This window comes from Anticarsia gemmatalis, chromosome Z (assembly GCF_050436995.1).
Source record: "Anticarsia gemmatalis isolate Benzon Research Colony breed Stoneville strain chromosome Z, ilAntGemm2 primary, whole genome shotgun sequence".
Classification (NCBI taxonomy): Eukaryota; Metazoa; Arthropoda; class Insecta; order Lepidoptera; family Erebidae; genus Anticarsia; species Anticarsia gemmatalis.
In genome coordinates this window covers 11,708,198-11,723,669 of record NC_134776.1, presented here as the reverse complement: position 1 = coordinate 11,723,669, position 15,472 = coordinate 11,708,198, and positions in this window count along the sequence as shown.

Genomic DNA, 15,472 nt, shown 5'->3' with positions numbered 1-15,472 from the left:
TCTTCTGAGTTCCAATAGATGGACCCAATATTTAATTGTTTATGTAGAACACAAGTACACGTACACCTGTACCGTTTATGGCTTCTTCCGCGTGGTCAAACTAATTCAACTAACTTGACCACAGGAATTTCCATTCTTTGTGGACAAACTATGTAATGAATCAAATATAATATTAAACATCCTAAGGCGCCATAACGGGCCATATTTTCCTGCAATATGTGGCTGCAACATAGTGGCCGGACACATTGCGAGCAATACCAGCCATACTACGCAACATTGCAGCAATGTCCCAGACATAGCCACACATTTTCGATATTGCAGCGAATGGCCGATATTGTTTTGATAGGTTGCCGGACGATCGCTGAGCTACCGATTTTACTGCAATGTTGCCCAGCCAGTTTTATTGTTGTTTCAGACGCTCTCTATTGTTATGATATAATGCATCTTTTTCTACACGACGTGAAGTTGACTGCGAGTGCGGCTGTTTGAGTTTGTTTGTTTGTTTGTTTGTATCGTTTCTTTTTATTTTCGGTCCGATTATATTTAAAATATACTCGAAGTCACTCTTTGACATTCTAGAAGAGTAGGCAAATAGTTTTTTATCCAGCATTAATTCTTGACATAAATTGTCTAATGTTTCACGCCTATTTAAGTAAGGACGAATCCACTGTCTCTGCTTTTTCCTTTTTTATTTTTCTTGTAAAACAATATAGGCTGCTGCGACGAGTGTGATTTCGTCAGCCATTGTTGCCGGTTTGTGTGGCCCGTTTAGGAGTCTGCATCATGCTCCATACTGCAGACATATTGCAACACATTGCTCGGCCATAGATTGCTCAGCCATCGTAGCAATAAAATATTTTTGTGATGGTCGAGCAATAAGTTGCCAATAGTGCAGCCACATATTGCAGGAAAATATGGCCCGTTTAGAAGCGCCTCTATATAATGTCTTGAAACAAAATTGTACAGTTAGAGCCAAAAATTGGTTAGCGTAATTGGTTTAAAAAATAACCACTCTTAATTGACTTTGTAATAATTCCATTTTATTTATTTGTAATTATAAATGGTGTATCTGTAGATACAAGTAAATACATTTTTCTGTCATTGATGTCAATAAATTCTTGAAAGTAACTCCATCCCGACTCTATTTTATCACTTGGAAGTAAAACTGCGTACAATTCAACAATCCGTCGAGTCCTCTTATTCTTTACTACCTGCAGACTATAAAACTTTCTCCGAATACTATTTCTAAAATGATAGTAACAGCCTTTAGTTGTGATTCCCGGAAATACTGCCAACATAGCATTGATCGATGGTCGTTCAAAATCGCTGGTGAATTTTGTGCGTAACCAATCTAGAATTTGAGATTTAATTACTATTTCAAACAACGCCACATATGCTTTTAATGTTCTTTCCGGCATCAGAGCGTAGATCATTGGAATTATATTTGTATTCTTCGATGAACTACCGATATCACCATGAATCGTATAAATTTGCTTAAAAGTGTCCGGACACGCTCGAAACGTTCCATCCCCAAGAACATATTTTACATTTTTCAAGAGTGGCCTAGTTTCATCAGTACAAAATACTGAAATACGCACATTATCGCAGCAGTAATCTCCCAGTAAAAATGACTGATCCCGAGGAGAAACAATGACATCCCTAACATTTTTGAAACATGTTCTTTGCATACCAGCAGCATTGTTCCTTTTGTTGTATAAGGTGCTTTTAACGGAAGTAAAATATGGAATTTCACATATTAAATCAAGTCCTGAGTCTTTGATATCTACCAAAGTATGTCTGTAAATAGTTGGTATTGATTCCTCACTCCACGGGTTGTTTAGCAACCTTTTCTTTACAATGATGTATTTTTAAATTTATGTCATTTTTGGCAAAATTTGGACTACAGTTACTACTATGAATTATCGACTTCCGTGTATTGTTATCCTGAAAACCAACAAAAACACAATTGACATTTTCACAATATTATTTTAGCGTCAGAAATACAGCAGTACAAAATACCGAGTTCATTTTTAGACGTTTTTTTTTATTCTTTTTCGAACTAATTAGAATTTTGAACTGAAATTAGTAAAGAATATATAAGTAAGTATTTGTTATATTTAGAACAATTTTTTTTTTATTTAATTCTACTAAATATAACAAATACTTTCTGAAAACTACACTATATATACATACGTACGAGTAAAACGGTACCAAATTCCATCCGTTTAGGCTTACTTCAAAGAATTCAGGTTTGCAGATGATGTTTTGGTGTTATCAAAACATTATTTATTTATTTATTTATTTATTTATTTATTTATTTATTTATTTATTTATTTATTTATTTATTTATTTATTTATTTATTTATTTATTTATTTATTTATTTATTTACAACTTACAACTATCATTACAGGTAAACCCAATTCGATAGTGCGCTACATCTTACTTAATCTTACTAAAAACAAAAAATTTAATATAAAATAATGAACACAAAAGCAAAAATACAAATATACATTTAACTTATAATACTACTTACATACTAACTAGGGACTAAAATATGACAATGTGTATATAATAATTTTTGTCAACTCACTCATGTGACAGCAAAATATGTCAACATTCATGCTAACCATATTAATTAATTTAATAGACCTGATGAGCGGGGTCTTAGCCAGCAGATTAGTCCTGGCGTTCGGTACAGCTAGGAGTGGCGGACGTCGCCGCCTGCACACATACCGATCCGGTACACAAAGGCTAAGACATCGTAGTACTGTAGGGTTGTGTTCAATGCCACGCAATAGTTTTATTAAATATATACCTAAATGAAATTCCCTACGTACTCTCAGTTCATTATATCCTACCATACCCAGGTCAAACAGTGTAGGATACATGAGAGGATAAAATAGATAGACTCCATAATACCGGTAGTACAAATGCCTTGTGAATTTGTTCTGGACCCTCTCCAACATGACACTATATTTTTGTTCATGGGGCGACCATACGACCGCACTATGTTCCAGATGACTCCTGACTAGTGCATCGTATAGTGCCTTAACAGTGGACATGTTGGTGAAATGGTGTGTCTGTCTGAGAACAAATCCCAAGTTTCTAAACGCCTTCTTACAAATCTGTTGTATGTGATCGCGAAATGTGAGGTCCGGTGAAAAGTTAACTCCAAGATCACGTACTTGAGTCACTCTTTGTATCTGTGTTGCGCCTATGTTGTAATCGTAGCAAAGAGGTGAACGAGCACGAGTGAAACTCATGACTGTGCATTTATTTTCATTAAAGGAGAGTTTATTTAGCCGGCACCATTCTAACACTCTATTTATATCATCCTGTAAACGTTTACAGTCTTCTAAATTATGGATCTCAAGCATTAGTTTTAAATCGTCGGCAAACAATAGACATGATCCATTAATGACAACCTCAGGTAGATCATAATAATAAATTCAAGGGGACCCAAGTTGCTGCCTTGACTAACTCCTGATCTGGTGAAATAGGGTTCAGATTCACTACCATTGTAGTCGACATACTGCTTACGGTCCTTCATATAGTTACTGAATAAACTTAATAATTTTGGGGTGCATCCTACTTCAGCTAACTTCATTAAAAGTATATCATTATTAACAGTGTCGAAAGCTTTTTTTAAATCTAAGTAAGCGACATCTACTTGCGCCCCCGCATCCACCGCAGGCACCACCGTGGCCATGAAGCTAAGGAGATTGGTAGATGTACTGCGCGCCTCTCGAAAACCGTGTTGTGCGTCAGATAGTAATGGCCGCACTTGCTTCTGTAAACTGCGCTGAATAGCGGATTCAAACACCTTTGCAGGCGTCGACAATACTGCAACTGGCCTGTAGTCCTTAACATCATGACTCAGCTTGCCCTTAGGAACCGGGATAACCCTAGTCAATTTCCATTGATCTGGGTACATGGCTGAATTAAAACAGATATTAAATATATGCTGAAGAGGTTCAGCGAGCACCTTACTACAGTCTTTAAATAAAAACGGTGGTATGCCATCGGGACCAGTTGAGTGCTTGGGTTTAAGGGAACCTAGTGCCTCACTAACATTTTCCAGTGTTAACGAGTCGATGTGAACGCGAGCGCTACTCGCCCCGTAGGCCGCCGCCTCTCGCGCATCGAGTCGGGGCGGTTCGTCACTATACACAGATTGGAAATACTCAGCAAAGTTAACAGCACACTCTTCATCACTTAGGTACTTATCTCCTATCATAATAACTGGTTTGTTTCCTGTCCCTCTAAGCGACCTTATATATTGCCAGAACGTTTTAGGATCTTTTGCAAACCGGCTCTGTATTTCATCCGTGTGTTGTTTATGTGCAAGTTCTATGGCTCGTTTAACTCGCGCCCTATAACTAGAAAACGCTAGCTAGTCACATTCTGACTTCGTCTGTTTATACTTTTTGTGAAGTGAAGCTTTAATTTTAATATCCCCTATTATATCACTAGTGTACCAAACCGGATAATTGTACCTGTTATTACTCAGAACCCGCTTTTTTCTCGGGACACATTCATCTAGTAATTCCGTAAACATATTGTAAAAATATTGTATTGTGTCCTCCACCGTGTGTAAGTTATATAATTCACTCCAATCCATAGTAGACAACTTCGAGTACAATGTAGGAAAATCGGCCTTATAAAATTTTATCTGCAAACCTTCCCTGTCGATAATATTAGTAAGATTTTACCTGAACTGTAACTGAACCAACGCATTTATTACTTTTGCTTGAAGCACGTTTCCAAATTTTCTGACCATTTGCATAGTTTTTGTTTTTATAATATTGGTGTCCTGCATTATAGCAGCACCGTACACCTCCCTCTCTTTATAAACACAAGACTTGAATCTTGTTCGTTTACTTCCATCTTTGCTCTACACGTATTATTTTTTAATTTACATGACAAATGTCAATGAGTGACAATGACATTTGTCATGTAAATGTCAATGAAATTGGAATAAAAAATCCAAACAGTTCGACTATCGAACTACTGGTAGGACTAGATGGAATAAAGAGAGCAAATCGAGCAATTGCGTGCGGCTAGCGTAACGTACCTAACGTTACGCTAGCCGCACGCAATTGCTCGATTTATTTTAAAATGGGCATCATCGAAGTATTCATCATCGTCATTGCTGTAGTCGTTATCAGTGTTCTTATGTCAGTATTCGTACCCTATGTAGTTTTTTAGTTTCCTGTGAATCGAATCTATCATGTTTTGTCTTCCGAGTTTCAGTAGATGAACCAAATATTTAATTGTTTATGTAGAACTTAATTCACGGTAATCAACACAAAGTCGGTCTGTGCCATTCTTTTTCTTGACTAATAATATGGGGCTGCTGAACGGTAAAGAACTATCTCTTAAAATGTTATTTTCTTTCAAGTCGCTAATCATTTCTCTTACTTTCTCACTTTCCACCGGAGACAAACGATAAGGACGGCGTTGAACAATCTTATCGGGGTTTTTTAGCCTAATTTTAAGCTCCCCTGTTGTCACTCACCTTTGAGACACAGTTACCAGAAGTAAAATTACTTTTAAACTCTTTGATTATACTATAGACTTCCCTCAATTTCTTTTGAGTCTGTGAGGCCAGTATCTAGTTTAAAATTGGATGTCAAGTTAACACATTCATTAACTAAATACTCACGGTTGACAGATGTTTTGTCTTCTTTTATGGTTACACTAAAACCAGGTATTCTTAGGAGATTATAACCAATTAAGACATCAAATTGAGTTTCATTATCTCCTACTACATACAGTTCGAGCTCTAAGCTGACATTGTCAATTTCGATAAGAGTTACGATGTTATGTTTCAAAATAACTGTTTGACCCAATGCCCATAAACTTAACATCGACCTGATTACGTTTACCGGGAACTGAACCAGCAACCTTCTCTCGAATTAATGAACAGTCAGCACCAGTATCGAATAGACAATTAAACTTTTTGTTACCAATAATTACAGAAATGGTGCTCCGTTTAACAGATGAACAAGAGTTAATACTTTTATTAGGAGCGTTTCGCTCATCATGTTGACGACGGTAGCAATTTCTACCAATTTACGATGACAGTAATCGCATTCGGTAACTTTAGTGTGACTACTTTCCGGGCTGTGAGTATTATTCGTTGATGATGGCGAAACAGCGTCAGACGGAGTCAAAGATTTGCAATGCCTTGACATATGACCCGGCTTGTTGCAAATAAAACAAGTGACTTGGTCCTTCGAAGGCACCGAAACACGTGTTTTCTTGTTATTAATAAATGTATTATCTTTAATATCGGATTTGCCTTACCGGAAAGTTTTAAGAACTGAAATTAATTTGGGGAGAGAGTTTGGGGTATTTCTTAATAATCCAGACCGAATATATTCCGGATAAATACCTGTGATCAGTGCATCTAGCACCTCGGCGTCGGGAGCTTCCGGTTGAACTCTCCTGAACATCGTCCAGGCCGTCGTAGCGTATTTTGAGTAGGAGCTTGCAGGCTCGGACGTGTAGTTCCGCCATTTTCGCACGTCGTCTGCATACCAGAACTCCTCGTCAAACGTTCGGATAAGATTTTCTTTAACTCCCTCCCATGTCGTCGAGTGTAGCGACCAAGTATCCGCCCAGGTCTTGGCACGCCCTTTCAGTTGAAGCATCGCCTTGATTCGTGAGCAGGAACATTCAATTGCGCGATACTTAGGTCTACGGTGGCACACCAGTCCCTGATGTCGTGTGACCTCTCATCAGGGTTGAACGGCGGCATGTAAAAGTCGTGGTGTCGCCATGAGGTTTCCCCGGACAGGGTAGCTCTTACCGCACTCGCCGCAGCAGTACTTGATATGGAATTCAGGAGGCCCATAACCTGATCCATGGTGAATGTCGTCGAGGCTGATTCGGAGGTGTTTTCGGACTGCAATCCCACCGCTGCTGCCGGAGATTCTTCATGCTCCATAGTTAAATCGTCGTAATCGTTCGATAGCGTGACAGCAACCTCTCTCGGGCCGAGTCTAGGTGGAAGTGAACGACATATCGGTTCCCACCGATGGACGCCACCGCCAAAATCAATTACAACTTCTAATATCCATACTAATATTATAAATGCGGAAGTAACTCTGTCTGTCTGTCTGTCTGTCTGTCTGTCTGTCTGTCTGTCTGCTACTCAATCACGTCTAAACTACTGAATCAGTTTGCATGAAATTTGGTATGGAGATATTTTGATACTCGAGAAAGGACATAGGCTACTTTTTACCCCTGGAAAATGACGCATTTCCCGGGAAAATGCAAAAAATTCAACGAAATCGCGAAAAATCAATATAATAATGACATTGAATTAACAAAATTCCGTTGCCATGGCAACTGTTTTAATGGCGGATATGCCTTAGCGCGACTTCGTTATATTAAGAGATATAAATAGTTTTAAGAGTATTTTTCGTGAAAAAAAAGCATATTTTATATCATTACGCTACGACCAATAGGAGCAGAGTAACAGTAAAAAAGTGTTACAAAAACGTGGAAACTGACCCATTCTCTCTTATGTGACGCAAGCGAAGTTGCGCGGGTCAGCTAGTAACAAATAATTAAATATTTTGAGAAATATTATAGTATTAATTTGAAATTTTTACTTGGTGTTATATGGGCACTTCCCTATTCATTCAAATGTTAAGATTTGACTCAGTACTCTATAATCACATTCATTTGTCGCTTACGATAAAACTTATGATCGTTATTTGGTAGAGCTGATAATGAGTATGTCGATTACGATAATTCTTAAAAACCATAAAATAGTAGAAATATATTTTTTTTGTGATTTTTTGTTTTGATCTGTTTTTACTAGATACAATGCCAGACAGAGAAGAAAAAAGAGTCAGAAATACAATAAAGTAAAAAAAAAGAACAAAGTGAGTATTTCTAAGTGAATTAGCTTTATTTATAAGAAAATCAATACAAAAAGGGACATTCATTCATTCATTCATATCGTATGGTTAGTGGTCAACCTAGTGTCAAAGTTGTTCAAGCCGCCCGTAAGGCCTTTGACATGGCTTAACGACTGTTATCTTAGTAGACAACAACCGGGACCGACTTTTTACGTGCCCCCCGAAGCACGGAGACGCCCAGCTCAAATACCACTATGCGGTCACCCATCTATAGAATGACCGCGCCAACGGTTGCTTAACCCACAGATCGTTTACCGACCGGTGAGCGCAACTGGCTACGGGCGCCAAAAAAGTCAGTCCTCGTCTTCATCAGTCTCAGGTAAAACGTCTCTTGTGTTTCTATCGCAGGGCAAATCTTTTGAACTGAAATTCTTTTGAATAAACTTCTGATACCTTCTTCGCACATTTTCTTTAAATCTTCGTATTTCGCCTTCGAGATAGGATTTTTTTCAGTATAAGCAGTTTTAGGTTCACGAATAGCTAGTTGATTCTGCCGAGACCTCAATTTAAGGGAGACACCAACAGCTTGTTCAGGTCCATCATAGTCATATTTAAGATAGAACTTGTCGCCTTTTTCAAATCTAGCGTTACGCAGTTTACTTGTTTGTATTTTTATTTTATTTGGTAAGAGGGCTGTTGCATAGGAATTCCAATCTTTAACTTCATTATTTCTTAATAGAATTGTCTCATATTTTTTAGGATTAGTCCGAGCATTTTTTTTATCGTAAGTGACAAGTAGGATGCTGACAATAAAATTATTAACCTAGTATTATATCGTAAGCTACAGTTACTATACTTACGATCTGTCATCGGTGGAGGTTACATAAAAAAACTGAATGGGTTGTAACTTACGATACGAACGATAACAATTTCAAAATTAAAAAAAATAGTTACATTTCTACTTTGAACTCTAAAGTAGGTAAGTCCCATAAGATGCAAAATCAGTAGATGTGGCGGTTAATTTTTAAACGGTTTTTTGGGATTTTTGGCGCTTACGATGTTCTTCCTGAAAAGGCTCGTTTAGGAAAAATATGTGTAACACAAGTTCAGAAATCTCATTAATACAAAATTAATTCGGCTCTTCTAGGAGTAATATTTTTGCTTAAACCTACACGAAAAATGTCTGTTACTATTAAGCGATTCCTCGCTTTGTTTTTAATGGCCAATAAGGCATAAAACCCTTGTTCACATTAAAAAAGTGGTTGAAAACATCATGCAGTAGCGCAAGTCGATTTCTCGAAGTTTAACATAAGAAGTTGCTTTTTTACACCAAAACGACTCAGATGAATTCGATTCAAAAGCATCCTTGCAGTTTCTGTCATTTTGTAATTCGATGAGCTTTTCCTGGATTTCATCATTTGCTTTAAAAGCGTCATTCTTTTTGTCTTCTTTGTTTTAAACGTTGCAAATGCAGAATAATTATTTTCGTCAACTTTACGTAACCACAACTGGAGTTTGCAAATAAAAGCGCCAAGTTAATCTTCAAAAATAAATAAATTTACGCCGTTTTCTAATTTTTTATTTCAGGAACCTTGCAGTTCTTACAATTGTAAATTTATTTTATTCAAGTGTGTGAAAATATCCACGAAGTAAGCCAAATTCAATTGACATGCCGATCAGTAAAATATTTTAACATCCTTTTTTTTTAAACAAAAATCCCAACCTCTGCTCTCAGTCATGTTACCTATCGATAGCCATCGAACTTTTGTGTGAAAGAGAAGTGCCTCATGATCAGAGTCCATAACAATGCATATTTTCTTAAAAAGTCGTATATTCAGGGCCCTTTTTTTAATAGCATTTACAACTTTTATATCATTAAGGCATTCAGGAAGGGTCTTAGAAGCTAACTCCTGGCGATGTAAAATACAGTGTATTTTTGATTACCTTGTTATTTTTCTGTTTTACTAATGCTGCCAACCCGGAATGTCATCCCAACATTGCCGGAGCACCATCACCATGTACAGAGGGCAACGAGTTTATCCCACAAAGATTACCTATATTTTTCAAAATACTCCGATATTAAGTTCATGACGTCAATACCTTTCGATGTTGTTTCCAGTCCCCGTAAAATCAATAGTTCTTCTTTAATTAGGTATGTTGTTGTTATCTAAAAAGCGAAGAAATACAAGTATATAGTTGACAACAATTTGAAATGTCGGTGGATTCATCACAATGCAGAGCGAAAACTGGCGACTTTTTTTATTTTTAAAATAAGTTGCTCCTCGATATCATTTAGCTTTGACCGTGTAATTCTTGTAATTCCATTCATAAAGAACAATCCAGCGGGTTGAGGTCGGGGCTTGAGGAGGGCCATTCGTTGGCCCGCGGTCAAGGCCGGCACATTTTCCCTGGTGGTTTTTGCCTTATGGGATGGCGGCGAGTCTTGTTGGAAATCCCAATCCTTGTTGTGAAATAAAGTTTTAGACAGGCGTTTCACAACAGGCTCTAAAATGTCACTTTGAAAGTTCTTAGCTTTGACCCTGGCACCTTGTTGGCAGAAATGGCGCAGAGTGACACCTTCATTATGAAAGTCCCCACCAAACACTTATACCATTACACTAGCCGGATGATGAGTTCGAGAGACATTCCGAGCTGAAGCTGGAACGTCCCTGCTACTTTATTATTTTGTCGGTTGAATTTTTCTTCGACAGTAAAGATTTTGTCATCGGTGAAAAGTATCTTTCTCGCATCGTTTCTCCTAAGCAATACTGGACAACGTTCGCGTCTCAATTTACGAAGACGATCGTTTAAAAGTGAACCTTCCTACAGCTATAGGTACGCCTCTAAATTAAGGTCATACTTCAGTATTCTGTTTATTGAAACTCGCGAAATATTAGTCTGCAGAGCCAGTTTTTTCTGAGTGGGACATGAATTTCGGCGAAGGCGTTCTCGATTGATTTTGATGCTCCTCACAGAGTATGGCCGACCATTCTTTTGGCGATCTTGCAAAGAACTTGTCTCCTTGTATAGATTGATAGTGTAATACACTAAGTTACGGCTCACACCAAAAGTTTTCACCACATGAAAAATGTCCATTGGTTTTTTCCCGCCTTGTGTTATTATAGCGAAATCGTGGTCGTACGTAATTCTTTAGCCCGGTCCATCACGACATAATTAAAAGAAATTAAATTGAAAAACAATGGAATTAAAAGTTAACATTCCAAATTCAAATTTAGTATACAAGTCTGTCTCAAAACGTATGAACACGCGAGGTATAAGGCGAAAGGGTCTACACTCCACAAAGTAGCACAAAGTATTCATCGATAGATATTACTTATAACGCAAAAAGTCTTTACTCTTTATTGATCATTCTTTCAATTCATATCGGCATAAAGGTCCTAATTTCTGTAACAATTACTAAATTTTATTCTGCCTTGAGATGGGCTGTAAAAAGTTTATTTCTGTGCTCGATAGATGGCGTTGTGCATTTCGGCTGAATCGCGCTATGGTTTCGTTCCCAATTCCAGTATAAATACTCTTCGAGCTTCGGTGTCGTTAGAAACACTCACTGTCCAAAACTTGTCAGTTAGGTTTATTAAGAAGAATTATAATATTCTCAATTTTTGAAAACCACATCGGGCTTATCCTGGTGTTGGTTATAAAACCATGGCGTATTTATTACTTACTTTATGATCATTAACATAACATTTGTAGGTCTATATTAATATCACTGTGAATAGTAACTTGTTGTTGTCTGGGTTATTATATCGGCTGTTTATCTTAGTAGTTGGCGTAGTTGCTCTTGCTGTCTACCACACAAAAAAATTCAAACTTGAAAGTACTACAACCGTGTCAGGCAAATTTTATATTAATGTATTAAAAAGAGATATTCCTGTTCAGAGACACCACATCTGGTAAATGGTATTGTACAAAAAGTGTCATCGGTGGCGCTATCTACGATTAGTTTTCTTTTGTACCTCCGTTAGACTGTTCCATAACCAGATACGCGTCATGCACGAAGCGTAGAGCAATAGGAAATATTTAGCAAAGCTGCTCATAGATGGCGCCATAGTCATTGTTTCTTCTTGCATCATCAAAATATGGTACTGTTTATTGAATAAGAATATTTACAATTTATAATAGATGTTTCAAGTGAAATAAAATAAATTAATATGTACAATTTGTATGTATTAATTTAGTTTATTTTTGATACTCTTCCGCATCACTGTCTACCGAGCACGTAAGTTATCAGAGTGCTGGCAGCATTCTGGTCACGGGAACGGGTCGACCAGGCGATTTACCATATCTTTGAGAAAAGTAAATAGGCGCTCGGGCTACATGGTCCAAGACGACAACGACATACCGTCAGGCCTCTTCCCATCGTCGCACGTCAGCCCACTCGATAGAGACTAGAGCCCTGCCTCAATAGGACGCCGTAGCGGCGTTGCCGGCGACGCAAGTGTGGCGACTTTTGGCTACCGAAGGTCATGGTGTCATGACAGTCAGTTCGTTTACGTCGTCATGAATGGAAGTCGAGAAAATTGCACTTCTTTGTTTTGTATGTCGCAGAAAAATGGAAAAAGAAAAGATAAAAAAAGGAAACTATAGCATCCCTTTATATCCGATAGAAGCCGAAGTGGTGCTTTTTTTAATACATGGAGATTTACGAATATCATTTGATGTATTATTCCATAAACAACAAATGAATTTGAATAATCATTTTCTCAGTATCGAAACTCATCTTTTTCATCATCAAAATTAAATACAAAATATTTGAGCGAACGTCCACAATGGCGGCTGACTGGCGACTTGGTGAGGGTGGTGCGGTTTATCCGTGTACAATATAGGGGTAAGGTCGCCCGACTGCCAGAGTAGCCAGAAGCCACATAGGGAGCTGTCGCTTGTCGCTACGCTTCCAAATTGGCGACGCTACCTTACCACCGTCGCCGCGTGAGTTAAGTTACATACATTTAAGTATTAACTGCTTGGATACGTAGCCTGCGACGCCACCATGGCGTCACAAATAGGCAGCGCTCTTAAACGGCCAGCTTTCCAATGACAGCAAGAGACCGACGAATAATGTTGTTGCAGTGTGTGTGTCGGGGTATATGCCCTGAGCTCCTGCTGCAGGAAAGTCCGTGGTGCCCAAAATAGTCAACAGTTTCTTCATAGTGATAGCCATGCACAGAAACGCAAGGTGCACCCAAACGATGGCAAGTGGCGATGCGTAAGGTACTATCGTCCCACATCGTGCCCACGTTGAACGATGGGGAGTGCTTGAGGCCAGAGTCCCGCAGGCATATTTTTGATGATGTCCATTTTGATTAAAGGTGCTATATTTTTCCAGTAACAGGATGTGTAAATGAATAATGAAAGAAATGAATGGAATGATCTTAGTGCATGAGTAAATTTTGGGAAAATAAGTCAATCCATACTAATATTATAAATGCGAAAGTAACTCTGTCTGTCTGTCTGTCTGTCTGTCTGCTACTCAATCACGCCTAAACTACTGAACCAATTTGCATGAAATTTGGTATGAAGATATTTTGATACCCGAGAAAGGACATAGGCTACTTTTTACCCCGGGAAAATGACGCATTTCCCGGGGAAATTCAGGTGGCGAACGAAGTCGCGAATAATCAATATTTTAATGACATTGAATTAACAAAATTCAGTTGTCATGGCAACTGTTTTAATGGCGGATATGCCTTAGCGCAACTTCGTTATATTATGAGATATAAATAATTTTGAGAATATTTTTCGTGAAAAAAAGCATATTTTATATCATCACGCTACGACCAAAAGGAGCAGAGTAACAGTAAAAAGTGTTACAAAAACGTGGAAAATTCTGACCCATTCTCTCTTATGTGACGCAAGCGAAGTTGCGCGGGTCAGCTAGTATCGTATAATGGCGATTGCCGAGGTTCATTTTGAGTAGGTGGTCCTCAATTTTGGGTTTTTTATTCTATGAATCACACACAATCTTCTTCTAAGAATGAGTAATCGAACGCATATTTCTCAAACGATCCACATGATAGAGGCTTGACGTTAGCATATCATGGACCAAGACAGAGGCACGACGTTAGTTTGTTACAAAACTGGCAACATTAGACAACAATAACAACGTAATGGACATAGACAGCCGCTAAATGCCGCTGGCCCGCGTCATCTCGATCCCCAAGTCAAAGTTGTTACATAGTCTACCTCCTCACACCCGACGTCTGCATAGGAAATAAAGTATGCTTGGTTTGGTCTTACCTTGTTGTTGATGAAACATTAGCGTCGTCAGTCGCTCAATTAACCCAGCATCTCGTTCAGTGACCACAGAAGGTCCCGACGATGACAGAGCCGCTGAATCGCATCGAGTCACGCCGTCTCGGTATGCAGTGTCCGCCTCGACCATGCACGCGCGCTGCTGCGGCCGCATGGTATATTGGCAGCGGTTGGCTCGCGAGGCGTACGCCGTTGTTCATCAATAATCGACAAACGATCTAGAACCTATTGAATTTGTTGAGATAGTAGGTAGATTGGACCACTTGCCAGTGAACTATGATGGCTTATAGCTCGTATCGCAATGTCTTGAGCAGAACTCGACACTCCTAGAGCGTAAATCACGCCAATGACAACGCAACTCGGGACTTCCGGAAAGGCGTGCTTTCACGACCTCTATTGTGCATTATAAAATTTATTCTGTAAATCAAAAAAGCTAAAGTTTAGATTAACCTGAACCGTATGCGAAAGCAAAACAATTCATTTTGCTTTTAGCAAGATTAAAACGAAATCAATAGCGATGTTGAACACAGGAATAAGTTTGATACACTCACCAGATCTCACTGAGATATCACTCACTATTACACTAGATACTACTCACGTAATTGTCACGTGTTTATAACAATAAAATACGCTTTTTGTAAAATCTCATAACCAGAAATGTCAAAGAAGTGTCAAACTGCCGTATTCAGATGTTGGTCAGAGCGTATCAGGACGCGTAGGTATGGTGTTTTCCACTTCTGGTTTTCCTAAAACCAGAAGTGGAATACACCATACGGCCCAGCTGAGCTCATCCAACCCCAAAAAGTGCAAGAGATACGCCCACTGCGTCTGTGAGAAAGAATGTTTTCTTCATGGTATCTAGTATTGTCAGTTCGATAAAGTGATATACGCCCATCTTTATCCGACACAAAAACTTTTTCATCCATAAACGCCACGTCATCAAAATAGTGGTGTAAAAATATCTGTTTGCGAAACTCAACCGTAACATTTTATGTCGGTCAGTAAGAAGAGGTTTCCGGGCAGGTTGGCGATAATGGAGCCCGGCTTCTTTAAGCCTTCTCTTCACGGTTAACTTTGACACAAATAGTTATGTATAAATCTTTGGTTCCGCACTCTTGTAATAAGCTGTTCATCTTGTTCTCTACTTGTCTTTCGTGGCCTACCACTGGACACGTGCTTGATTATGGGGTATATTCCCGTTGTCACCCCCTGCTTGTCCACCCCGGGTGGACAGAGACACAAATCTTTTAAAAAGTTCTCGGTGTCCACCCCTGGGGGACAGTGAGAATTCATTTTAAATTATTCCCGCTGGCCACCCCGGGTG